The following is a 14394-nucleotide window of genomic DNA, read 5'->3' on the forward strand; positions in this document are numbered from 1 at the left end:
ACAATTCCAAAAGTTCTGGCCAAATTCCTTATTTACAGGGTGATTTAAGATGTATAAAACATCACATCAAAAATTAGTAGTTAGTCGGGCATAGTTGTACACTCAGAGACAGGAGGATCGCAGTTCGCGGCCAGCCTCAGCTACTTAGTGAGGCCCTTTGCAACTCAGTGAGACCCTGTTTCAAAATAAAGAATAAAAATAGGGCTGAGGGTGTATCTTGGAGGTAGAATGCCCCTGGGTTCAATCCTCAGTTCTGAAAAAAAAATTTAGTAGTGTACTGATAATGACACACACTAACTTTCAGTCCACTCACCAAAATAAATCAAAGGACAAAGGGAAGACGGGAGTAAAATACTACTTAAGTGGCTTTCCTCGAAACCAGAATCTCATAGAAAATTTTTTTTGGTGTAAACATACAAAATATCTTTTCCAGATTATCATTTTTTTCTTTCACCACTAACCATACAGGGGCTAGTTATAGTCACTATAAAAAAATGTGATGATTTGTCTTCTTTGACTAATAAGGCCGTTGATCCTGCACAGAACTCCTCGCAGCCTTCTCCTTTACCTTCTCCCAGAACAGTGTTTAATCTTAGACACACCTGAAAAGGACAGAAAGATGGAGCTAAACCAGGAGACAGTGGTCATCCACACAGATGTCCCCCGGCTTCTTCCCGGTGACTTCATCCCATGAGTTTCCACTTGTTCTTTTGACCCCAGGAATCCATGTGTAATAATTTTTACTTAAAAGGTAGGAGTTTCATTCGAAACAATATCAGAAAATTCCCAAAGCATCAAACATACAATTGTTCTGGGCCTTGCCCTGCCACAGTTACTTCATTTCTCTGACATATGACATCACAGTCAGTCCTCAGACTCGGGGGTGTTTCTAATGAGCTGAAGTTGGAAGGGTCCCAGTGGAATGCAGCGAACCAAAAGGCCCACTGTTCTGTCAAATTCCAACATGACAGCAGGAGGAAAACAAAGAGCTCTTCAAGTTCCAGAGGTCAACCTGGTAAGCGGGGTCTCAGAAGGTGGCACAGTGTAAGGGGACGGCCAATGTCAGAGCACGGTAAAAGATGCTCGACACCTGCCTCTATGGTATTATTACTTCTAATTCATTAATAACGGTTCTCAATACTATAGCTTCAAACTATTGTGACTACTTTGTGACTGCATGGGATCCTGTCCACAGGACTCTGAAAAAATGATTCCAGTGCATACATATTTATTATTATTATTACTGTTAATAATAATATCTGAAAAATTTTAAATACAGGGAATAAATTTTTTAAATAGCAAAATGTATATTAAGCATGTGAATTAGGTCCCTTTCCACTCCTTGGCACAAAGGACTCTCAGAGGGACAGCCACATTTCCTAGGGCTCACAGGAGACATTCACTGGTTACCACCTTATGGAAATATGTCTAATCATTTAGCCAGTGTATCACCAAGACAGCCCAGTGGCTAACCCCAGCACTTACATAACAGCGGTCACAGGAATTCAAAAGAACTGCTTCTGTAGGGCGGGCATGGCGTTCTCAATTGTGACCCTTAATACTCAACTGGCTTAAAATAATTAAGACAAGCTTCTTGTCTCAGAAATCCTTAAATAAAAATGACCAATTATATCCAGTTTCTAGGAACACATGTCAGGACACACCTGTTCAACACAAACCCTTACATAAGGATGCTGGATCAAAGGGCCTGCATTTTACCTCTGGGCCCATCAAGATGCTCCAAAGCTATTTTCTCGGGGAAGCCCATGATGATACCACAATTATAATGAGTTAATATGGTTACATTAAATATGATAGAACAAATGAAAAAAACATCACTGGGAATATACAAGCTGTGAATCAAACAACAAACTTCTTTAATATGATGGATTTCAATAAAGACTTCATAGTCAACAATCACAGGACATGAACTGTCTTAACTTTTATAAAGGAAAGTGTGTGCACAAAAGTTAGAGAGCATTATAGTGAAACTTCAGTGTGTCTATTAAGTATCTTCAAGACTTATTATTAATATTCCATCCTAATTTTCTCTTTTTCACACCAATCCCTGTTCTCTACACTTTCCTCTTTCTCTTCCTTTTTATGTCATAAGAGTAATGGAATACACACTCATCAAATACCTGTGATAGGATGATTGCAAAATATGGCTCCAATTCTTCACACACCTACACACGCCCTTGTTCTTTTCCCTGTGGCTTTTCAATGCCCTCCCTACATGGGCAGCATGACCTACTGAACCCTTTGACTCAGCACAGATATGCAGTTTATTTTAGCCCACATGATCTTAGCAGAAGTATCAGAGGATTGAAATAATGTTTCTGCCAGCTATTTGTTTCTGCCATCCCTGGAGAAAATGCCTGAGTTAGCTGATTGTAGATCAAAAGTCCCAGACATCCTAGCTGAGACGAGTCTAGATCTACCAACAGCCAGCCAACTTCTAGACCATCAGCTAGGCAGGCCAAATCAGGAGAACCTTCTAGCCAGCCAGCCCTGGAGATGAGTAGTAATTGCTTACTGTTTTATGCATCGGAGAATTTGTAGTCATTTCATAGCATTATATCACAAAAAACTTGACATAGAAACAATAAATTAAATGTAATCCATACATATTGCCGGTCAAAATACAAAAGGAAGCCATGCATGGTGGCACACGCTTGTAATCCCCGCGCTTGGGAGGCGGAGACAGGAGCATCACTCAGGTTCGAAGCTAGCCATGCTGGTTTAAGAGACCCTGTTTCCAAAAATAAAAAAGTATAAAATAGGTCTGGGAGTGTAGCCCGTAGGTAGAAGGGTTTTCAGGAACCCCAGTACCACCAAAATAAAAAAAAAATCAAACAAACAAAAGGAAGCATAAGAAAGACAACATACCCCACACATGCAACAACAACAAAAAATTATATGGAAGGCAGACAGACATAAATAGATGGGTGATTAGACAGATAACATGATTAACTAATCAGTTAACTGAACATGTTCACATTAGAACAGAAAGTAAGTGGAAGCAGAGAAAACAAAGTCAGAGCTAGTACTGAGACAAAGGTGCTGGTGGTCTAAAGCCAGCTCCTATGGAGAAATGTGGCCATGTACACCCTGAGACAAGAACCAGGGTCACCTGTGTGAGTTAAGGGACGGATTCGTGACTCCTGGGGAATGAACGCTGGCTGGGAAAAACAGCCATGCTCACCCCTATATTTGTGGTCAATTGAGTTTGAATGGAGGTGTTGAGGTAATAATATTTTTTTCAATAAATGGTGTTGAAACAATTAGATATCCGTGTGAAGAATGAAAATGGACTCCTGCATCATACCATACATAAAAATGCACTTCAAATGGATCAAAAACCTAAGTGTAGGATCCAGAACTATAACATTTAGAAGGAAGCACTGGTATAAAATTTTTATGAACTTGTATTAGATAATGGTTGCTTGAATATGATAGAAACCAAAAGCAGGTAAGTTGGACATCATCAAAAATATAATTTTGTGCTTCAAGATTTTGTTCATAAAAGTAAAATTTTATATATCAAGAAAAAGATAACCTGTAGAAAAGCAAAAATATTTCATCTTTTATTTTAGAGTCTAGCATCCATGCTAGAAAAGGAACTCTTTTTCAGAGAATTTGTTGCTGTTCAGTAATTAGGAAACATGCTTATGCTCCCTCATAAGACACTAGTATCCAGACAAGGAATTTAAAATTCTTTTTTTTAATCATTACTGGGGATTGAAGTGCATGCTAGGCAATACTCTTCTCTAAGCTACAGCTCAGACCTATTATTATTATTATTATTATTATTATTATTATTATTAATGAGACAGGCTCTCTCTAACTTGCTGAAGCTGACCTTGAACTTCTGATCCTCCTGCTTCAGCTTCCCAAGTAGCTAAAATTACAGGCCTTAGCCACAGTACCTGGATAGAAGTTAAGAATTTTTTGAACTCAGGGCAGGCAGGCAAAAAATAAAAATACAATTTAATAATATAAGTCAACTCAATTTTAAAAGTGGCAAAATGCATAAAAAGACATTTGTCCAAAGAAGATACACAAATGTTCATAAGCATGTGAGAAGATGCTCAGTGGTACTAGTCATTACAGAAATGCAAATCAAAACCAAAATGTGAGCTGGGAGTGGTGGCGCATGCTTGTAATCCCCGTGCTTGGGAGGCTGAGACAGGAGGATCACACAGGTTCAAAGCCAGCCTCTGCTACTTAGTGAGGCTCTCAGCAACTTAGTGAGAACTTGTTTCCAAATAAAATATAAAATAGGTCTAGGAGTGTAGCCTGGAGGTAGAAAGCCTCTGGGTTCCACCCCTAGTACCACCAAAAAAAAAAAAAAACCACACACACACACAAAAAAAAAATATGGTACATCTTTACACCTAGTAAGATAGTTGTAACAGACAAACAAAAAAGGCAATAAAATGTAAAGGATATAAAGAAACTAGAATCCTTATCAAATTAAAATCCTTACTGATGGGAATATGAAATGATAGTAATTTGGAGAAACAGTTTGGCAGGTTTTTTATAAAAGGTAAACATAAATTTATCATATAATCCAAAAATTCTACTTCCAGGTATAAAACCAAGAATATTTAAAATATGTTCATGTGAAAATTCATAAAAGAATATTTATAAAGAAGATGGAGAGGAGCAGGGATAAGGCCCAGAAGCCCCTCACTTCCCTGTCGGGGAGAATTTCCTGAAATACGGTGCATACTGAATTCTTTTATTTGCAAACTGGGAACCGCAGTCAAGGGCCGCTCAGAAGGGCGCACTCAAGGGAAGAATGAAGATTTAAGAACTTTTTAACTTTTCGCTGACTAGAAGTGAACATTAATGTTAAAGACTTCATTTGAAACTTTAACCTGCTGGCAGTCCCAAATTAAATTATGCAACTTTAATAACATACTCCTTGATTTAAATTGGCTTTTGTGATTGAGTGAAATTTCCTTGTGTGCCGGCAGTTATTTAATTAAAAAGAAAAAGAAGGCAAAACCATAGTCTGCACTTACAGATATCTAATAGACAAACACACTATCTTACATAGATACAAATATTATTTTTTAAATTTTTAAATATTGTACTATTAATGGTGGTTGTGATTTTTTTTTTTACTGATAGATTTTTTTTTTTTTTTTTTTTTTTTTTTTTTTTTTTTTTACTGATAGACAAATCTAATTCTCCAAGGACATTCTGTTTGGTTTAGAAGTTGATTCCCAAGAGTGCTATATTTCAGGTACTGGTTCTCCTTTTGCTTGTAATGTGAGCAGCTCAGACTTCACTAACATCTAATAAGAGCTCTGGAAGGAGAAGGAAAGTATAGAGGAAAAATCAGAACATCAATATTCAAACAAGTCATCAGTGTGAACTTTCATACTGAAGAATCATGACACATCATCTTAGCTCAGTAGTAGAGCACCTCCCAAGCATGTGAAAAGTCCCCCTCAGGAACACACAAAAAATAAAAATTAGTTAATTATGCAGGGGAAATTACTTTAAACTAGAATTACATATCCAGCTAAACCAAGACTCAAGAATGAGGTCCAAAAATTTCTGTTTATTTCAAAGGAAAATTGAGAAATGCCCTAAAGTCAAAATGTATACAGGACACATTACTTGCCTACATTGCAATAAAATTATAGTTTTACCATAAACATACTCTTTTCAAGAAAACTACTTTATAACTGCTTTTAAATCAGTATTCTAATTAAACAGGAAGTCATAACTGAAATTATAGGTTGTTTATAATGAATAACAAGAAGTATAAGTGACCAAAAGTGGTGCTTTTAATTATTTGTTATTCTATGCTTTCTATATAATTATTCCCCACATAACTTATATCTACCTTAATTGTCTATTTTAATCTCTGTATTACTCATTTTGTTCTATTTCTAATTTTTCTGTATTTCTATTCCTACTCAATGCTTTTTTATTTTTATGTATCAACTTTTAATTCTATCTTATCACCCATTTCTCTTTATATTTCTCTTTCTATTTATATTCTGCATTTCTATCTGTATTTTAGATCATTTCAATTTCTTATGCATTAACTTTATATGCCACACGTTAACCCTCAACTATAAAGAAGCATTCTACTTAGTTACATCACCTCTTCCTGGTATTCTTGCTATTGTTGAGTTATTTATTCTTCCTAACTGCCTCCACCCCCATTGTCCTCCAGAAGTTTTTGCCTGTCTCCGTATCTCAGTCCATTCCTGGGGTTGTCACGGTCCCACTCCTGCTCTAGCTTAGGTTTCTATCGGTTTATTCCATTCTTCTTTTTTTAATTGGTGCATGTGGTCATCCATCTTAATGGAGTACAAGATGGTAGAGGCATACATGCACACATCACTCATGTAGCCCTTCCCCGATTCCCACCCCACTCCCTCCCCTTCCTTCCATGTTTGGTTTACTGATTAACTTTGATATGTTTGTGCATGTACATCATGTACATTAGAGAATTCACCTCTTCTCCCCTCCCATCACCCCCATTAGGCTCATCTCCGGTTTCTCCTTCTTCTGCGTATTTCCCCAAAAGAATGGAAACCAAACTACCAAACTAATGCATGCATGTCTATGTTAATACCCGCACAATTCACAATTGCCAAACTATGGAACCAGCCAAGATGTCCATCAACAGATGAATGGATTACAAAACTATGGGATATGTATACAATGGAATTTTACTCAGCCATAAAAAAGAACATAATTATGTCATTTATAGGGAAATGGATGGAACTGGAGACCATTATTCTAAGTGAGATTAGTCAGACACAAAAAGTAAGAAATTAGATACTTTCCCTAATATGTGGAAGCTAGGGAGAAAAAGGCTCATAGGAGGAACTCAAGTCGAGGAAGGAGAAATCATAAATGAACAAATATGTCTTATTCCATTCTGGTCACCCACCTTCCGCCTCTCTGAATGCCCGTGATCCCTATGCCGGAAGCTCCTGCACCGGAAGTTCAGCCGGCCACTTCCGCTCTAGGCTCTAGGCGAGTCACACACCCTCTGCTGGTCTGCAGCTTTCCTGGGAGCTATGATGTGACTGCTGTCCAGTGGAGTTATCAGGTCTCACTTCTCAGTGCTTTTTCCTAAATACTTGCAATTCTTTTCCTCAACACTTTCCTTCACGGTACTCCCTTTTCGGGGGCTAGTTCACTAGTTCTCTTAATCAGACCCCTCTTCATCCTTCATTAATGAGTTTGAATAATTTTGTCACAGTGAAGGGAAAAATCAGCTTTACTGAGTGGCTAAGGAGAGGGTCCAACAGCAGGTGTTATCTGACTCTTTTTTAAAAGCAAATGGTTGCAAAATCATTGATAGAATGACTGGACATTCAATTTCTGGGAATGTATCAAGCTGCACACTTGTGATGTATGCCCTTTTCTATGTGTATATATGACACTTCAGTTAAATAATAACTTCATAAAACGTTTTTAACTGATTATAATTTCCAAAGTTACAAATAATATGTGAAATGGAAGTAAAAGTTTAGTAAAGTAGATAAAGGAGTTAACATAAACTGAAAGCAGTTTCCCGTGGTGCACTGTAATCCCAGTACTTGGGAGGCTGAGACAGGAGGATCGCAGGTTGAAGGACAGCCTCTGCAATTTATTGAGGCCCTCGGGAATGTAGTGAGATCTGTTTCAAAATTAAAAAAAATAAAGGGACTGGGGATATAATGAAGGTAGAATGCCCCTGGGTTCTATCCCCGATACAAATGATACAAACAGTAAGTAAATTATTGACATTTTTGTGAGGGAGGGGTGGCATTACATCTTTTTGTAGTTATTTTCTTGTATCTTTCTGAATTTTCTCAATTTTAATGGGCAGGCATTGCCTTCTCTTTGTGTTTGTGTATGTATATATGTCTTCATGTCTCCTAAATGATTGTTCATAACCTCCATCCGCTCTCTTATGTCCTATATGTCATTTTCTCCCCATTATCATTATTTTTTGGTGTGTGTATATATATTCCTTCCTCTCTGTCATTTGCCTTCATTTTGCCATTTTACTGAAAAGAACTCTTTAACCCCATCTTCTATGCTTTTTCAAAAATTCCTGATTGTAGACACTCTGTAAATCTTCAATATAAAAAGATACCTGAAAAAAATTGTTTTTAGAAGTTATCTTAGCAATTAGAGGAAGATACTAAAGACATCATCAGGTTCACCAAAATAGTGCATTGAGACCATTTGAACAGAGAGAAGTCTCAAAGGATTTTTCACTTTGACTCAGCCCTAATATTTTGCTTTTATCAGATATCAACTTGCAGATAAACCTTTTAGAAGTTGGTCCATTGCTTATAACAAACCAAGGATAATTTTAAACAATTCTCCCTAATCTGATAGAGTGAAGATTGTCTAAGATGGGCTCCAGCTGGGGCCCAAATTTGAGTAATTATAAAGTAAAAAAAAAATTCCAGAGTACTTTCTTTCAGTTGTTTATTTTATTAGATGACTAAACAGTATAACTGGTACAGAATTTGTCATACATCTAGAGACAGAAATAAAGCTTTATTAATGTGCTATATAACATAGGAGCCACAGAGTCATACAATACAGACTAGGTCATCAAGTAGAGAAATTCTAAAAAAGACATGTAATTTTGTTTTCATGATAAAAGTTAAAAGATTACCAAATAAGGGAATGGTTCATTAGAATGATCACAAAATACCCCTCCGTGGCCAAGAGAGAGGACCGAGATGGTGTGACACAATTCAGAATCAATAACAAATTTTTTGAGGTTTTAGAGAAACAGTTAAAAATTCAGATTAAGAGAAAAAAGAGAAACTTTTTATGGGCTAAAATGTTTTGGGACTTAACAATTTCTTTTTTGTCCTGGAGATATGTTTATGAGCATTAGTTTAAAAAATGCTTTTTACATTCCACCACACTCAATACCGTTTATATCAGTATGCCCTGACTCGTGACATGAAGGAAATAGTCTATAAAGAAATATTTGGGTATTGAAATTTAAAAATGGCATCTGTGTTCACGTCAAATGCTTCCCACAAATGCAGCCGTTTGTCAACTATTCTGATCCCTTAAGGGTAAAAGCTCCCTCTGCCTGTCCAGGATTTCTCGTAACTTCCACAATCTCTTATGAAGAGTGAGACATTGTAAAATACCAAATAACTTTTAGATAAACTCTTATCCCCACCAGTGATAAGTGTAATTGATGACACTGATTTCAGTATATTTTACTTTGCTAATATCATGTTGAATTGATTACATAAAATCAATTTGTCTTGACCATGCAGGTATCGACAAACATTAGAAAGAGAAATCGATTCCAAAAAAGATAGTTGCTAGAAAGACAACTCACATTATTAATTCGCCTGGGAGTAATCCACTCTTTTCCAATAAAACAGAAAGATAGCTGAGACATACTACAAATTACAAGGCACCTTGATATTAATGAACTCCTCCTGTTATGGCATCCCTGAGGGGTAAGCATTATTGCTCTTTTCTTAAAGTCGCGTATCTCAGATTACATAGCTGTGGCAACAAAGTAATGTTTATAATGGAAATAAAGATATCACTAAAGAAATCACTCAACCCCCATGCCTCCCTCCTTCTGCCTCTTTCTTCCCAAATGTAATATGTTCATCATTTGTAATTCGCATCCTGTTAAAGATTCTCTACATAACTTTAGAAACTAAGCTACTTCTTTATGCCGTCAATGAACTCTCTATTGTAAAGAACGAGGATTTGGTTCTTTTACAATGCCACCTGTGTCTCTCTCTTTCCTCCTAATGTTTGAGATTTATTGGTGTTAGTGTTGCAGTTACTGGTGCTATTTAATTCCTCTTTTAGACTCTAGGATAACAGGTAGATAAAGGTATAATTGACTGACATCAGTAAAATGAAGGAATTGTTCTTGAAGTTTCCATATTTCCTTTAAATTAGTGAAGTTAGGGAGAAAGAGAGGTGGGTATGATCAGAAGTCTGAGAAGATGTCAACACTTTCTGAACTAATGTCCAGGCCAGATATTGTGCTTGACACTTCTGGCCTTGATGGGGTATTTGGTCAAGGAAATGTGGAAGAAATAATGCATTAGCTGATTCTTGACATATAGGAGTGACTTAGCCAGGAGTAGAGAAGGAAAGGCAGCAAAAGGTAATTTCCAGCCTAGAGGAGCTCAAACTAGGGCTTGAAGTATGGGGAAGGTAGGAATGAGGAGGCCACAGGGGGCAGATGGTCTGTGCTGCTAGAGAGGTTTTTACTGTCAGGCTAGGGGAGCCACAGCAGAGTGTGCCTTGTTATATTTTTCTATGTCTATGAGGTGAAGCCACTAAAGAATAATATGCCAGCGACAGGTGTACCTGCGTTTTATCCTTTGAATAGCTTACTCTGGCAAAGCTGGATGTTACCTTGCAACTGAAAGGGGAAGTGGAGGTAGTACATTCAGCGCAATGGCTTCTGTTAGACCACAGGTAAGAAATGGTGTGGGAACAATGGGAAAAAGGAAATAGAAGGTTCAAGTAGTATTTGAAGTCAGAACAGTCAGGAGTTGGAGACTGATTCCCTGGGGTGATATAGTGCCGATTTAATGGGAAAGAGCAAGATATGTATGATTTGTTTTTTGTATTTTGGGTTCACCTGACCAGATAAGAAGTCATCATTATCATTAACCAGGAGGGATTACAGAAAGAAAGGCAAATCAAGAAGGTTTCAAGGGAGTCTGAAAACTTGAAGAATCTGTTGAATATTTAAGAGGGATTTTCAAGATGGGCATGGTGGTGCACACCTGTAATTCTAGTAGGTGGGAGCTTTAAACAGGAGGACTGCAGATTCGAGACAAGCCTCAGAAATGTAGTAAGACTCTCAGAAACTTAGTGACACCCTGTCTCAAAGGAAAACAAACAAACAAACAAATAAATAAATAAATAAAATGTCATGTGGTATAGCTCAGAGGAAGAATATTCCTGGATTCAATCTCCACTACCATTTAGAAAAGGGGTAATGTCAAGCAATTATTAGCATATATAAATTCAAAGCTCAGAAGAGAGGTTCATTACAACTCTGTTAGGGGAAAATGGTCAAGACCAGAATTTCAGAGAGCACCAAATGTTAAAGGTTGGGAAGTCAATGATAAGCCCACAAAATGTCTGAGAGAAGAACCAGGTGGTAAAAATGCCAGACAGACCCAGAAAGGAAAGCGTTACAAAGATGGAGTGACCCATTAAGCTGAGTGCTACAGAGGGATGAAGGGGCCTGACATGGGCTGCTAGTAACCTTTGTTGTGGCTGGTTCAGCAACATTAGAGAGGCTGAGTCAAGTCATACCTTAGAATGGAGGGTAGTAGGGGAGCACCCGCAAGGTGAGGAAGACTTGTGGAAGCTCCTCATCAAATAGCTTGGCTGGGAAGGAAAGAGGATGAGTCATTGCAGCCAGATGATCAGAGAGTTTATTTCTCCAAGAAACAGGAAGCAAATGCATGACCTTTTGCTGAGAGTGAGCTGTCTACTGGTTAATGTAGCTCCATGTGGATAATAGGATTTTGGGTGAGTCACCTATTGGAAGGGACAAGGGCGAGGCTTGGTAAAAGATTTAAATAGAAGAATAAGGTTTTAGAATTTATGCACTGGAAATTGAAAGAATCTAAATATCCAGAGAGGAAAATTGGAAATCCGACCTTTATTTCTCTTTTCTATTCCTCCCTCTCACATTGGCTGCTCTAATTCTAACTTCCCATTTTACCAGCTTCCCAAGCAGGTGAACTGAAACAGCGATGATACTGTCACAGAGAGGGCAAATGAGACATTGCCCACCTTCTATACCTCTGGTGAGAGTGAGACCAAGGGGGTTTGGATGGTTCAGCCACAGTGTGTAAATCTGCACAAATCACCTCAACACCACAACTGCGCTTTCCCCTTCGAAAACAGAAATAATATTACTTATTTCAAAAGACTACGAATTTAGAGAAAAGATAACATGGAAAAACATAGAGCCCCATGCAGTTTATAGTCACTGGCCGCCGATAAAGTTCACTTCCTTCCATAAAGAGAGAGAAATAATGATCAATGTGTTGAAATGGGGGAAGAGAAGAGAATCACCTCACAACATTCGAACTAATAATATTTGATACAATAACAGGAAATGGAGCAAAAGAAAAGAAAAAGGGGCTTGTTAAATGGATTCTCATCGTAAAGAAAAACACATGAGAAACCAAGACATAGATGGAGATGGATGATGCTAAAGAAAGATGCTCATAGTACAAAAGTGTGGACAAGGGTAAGGGAAATACTCAAACGCCATTAATCAAGGTTCTTGATGTCAGGGCCCTTGGGGTTCGGAGGAAAGAAACAGGCCGAAATAGCATGTGTAGTCCTGTATATTATTCAAAAAAGCAGCTGCTACTCAAATCTGGAAAGTCAAGGCCCTTAAAAAAATACTGGAGCCAAACAAGATCCCCGAAATAGCATACTTGTAGAAAACCACTCACTGTTTCTGGGAAAATAGATTTAGGGTTGAATTGAGGATAACATTGCACAATGCAGACTTGAAGAAAAAGGAAGTGGAATTCGATTGGATTTATCTGAAAGCTTCCTGTCATTGATTTATTCAGCAAATAATTACCAAACATATAGCATTCCAAACACTGTGTCTTCTATAGGAAAACGATTTCTCCCTTATTCATATTGAACTTCATCAGAATAGTTGTTGGCTTTATAGATGAGGAAAACCACACAATTTTTAGACAAAGAAGCCTGATCTAATATGAAATAACATCGAGCTGGAAATTCTGGTGAAGTAGGAAATTCATTGCATTTCCACCACCAAAATTAACTGCACCCCTTTAGTTCAGCCTCTGTGCCCCTATATTTGTGAGCCAAGCCTCCTCTCTGTTTCATAAATGCAGATGCTTGTTTATTGACATCTGTAACATCTATTGCAAATATATAAGTAGGCTTCCCTTTAGACAATATTATTAATAATGTATAACATTTTTTCTAAATCTGATTTATTATGAAGAGAGTGAAGTAGCTTTCTAGCAAGCAAGATATTAAACATTGTATTTGGGGACACTAAATAATGAATAAAGGTCATGATTGTCATGTAAAGAGAAGGATAGCTTCTATGAGATCAAATTTTTTACTGGATCTACACATTATTTAGAATTTCCTTCTCCTTGAATTATCCTGGTGTGAGTCTGTTATCTCTTTTCCACTGAGATTCTGACAGATGCATTCCAGACGATTATAAGGTCCTTCCAGATTAGGATTGTAAAACTATTTTGAAGAATCCATTGCCTAACCATCATCAGGGTGAAATGGTTGGTTGATATAGGTTGGGGTGGACTAACCAGAGAGCAGGAAATTGAAAACCTCAGTGGATGCCTTGGGTTTCTGGAAAGCAGATCCACTTGCTGGCAAGGAAATCTTGTTCAGTAAGAAGTACATTTTTAGGTCTGATTGGCCATCAAACATTTAACTGGGTTCACGCAAGCCTGTGAGGTCAGCAAGGGTATAAAGAAAAGAAAAGGGGTAAGAAAATAGCCTCCAAGCCAGGTGTGGTGGTGCACAGTTAGTATCCCAGTACTGGAGAGGTTGAGACAGGAGGATCACAGGTTCAAAGCCAGCCTCAGCAACTTAGCAAAGCTCTCAGCAACATAGTGAAATTCTGTTTTTAAATAATAACAAAAATAGGACTGGGGACGTAGCTTGGAGGTAGAATGCTTCTGGGTTCAATCCCCAACACTATAAAAAATAAAAAGAAAAGAAAACTGGCTCAATAATCAGATCTAGAATTCAATTCTAGTTTCTGACATTTGCTCTTTATTAGAAGATTGTAGGCAAAACCCTAACCTTGTGAGCCACCATTTTCTCAACCTTTAAATTAAAATATGATCAAGACACCTACATGTGTCAGGCAAAGTCTAACCAGTATGATAGGAGCCACTTTACGTAGGTTAAACAGAGAGAATTTAACACAGAACTTTGTTCAGCTCTGACAGAGAAGCCAACAGGGGATTTTGAGGTAACTCAGAAATCAACAACCACTGGAAACCACTATCATCTAAAGACTGAAAGGGAAGAAGAGGGTCCTCCAGGAGAGATACCCCATGGGCCTGTCTTCAAAAATAAGAGCTTTAGGAGGAAAAGAGCCATTTGTCAGCTTTTTTTTCCCTTCTCTAGCTTTGTCCCAAGCAATAATATCTATGAGCTTCCAGGCTCAAAATGTGACCTGTCTTTTTAATTCAATTAAAGTAAGTTTATAACTTTATAAAATAATAATAATTTAATGCATATTTACCCAACTTCATAACTTGTAGTGCAAAAATATTTGTCCCAACCTTGGGAAGCACTGGGGCATTCAGTATGCGCAGTATTGGGGCCCTTACAGTAAGCACAAGGACACACCCTTCA

This window comes from Muscardinus avellanarius, assembly GCF_963383645.1.
Source record: "Muscardinus avellanarius genome assembly, chromosome: 19".
Taxonomy (NCBI): domain Eukaryota; kingdom Metazoa; phylum Chordata; class Mammalia; order Rodentia; family Gliridae; genus Muscardinus; species Muscardinus avellanarius.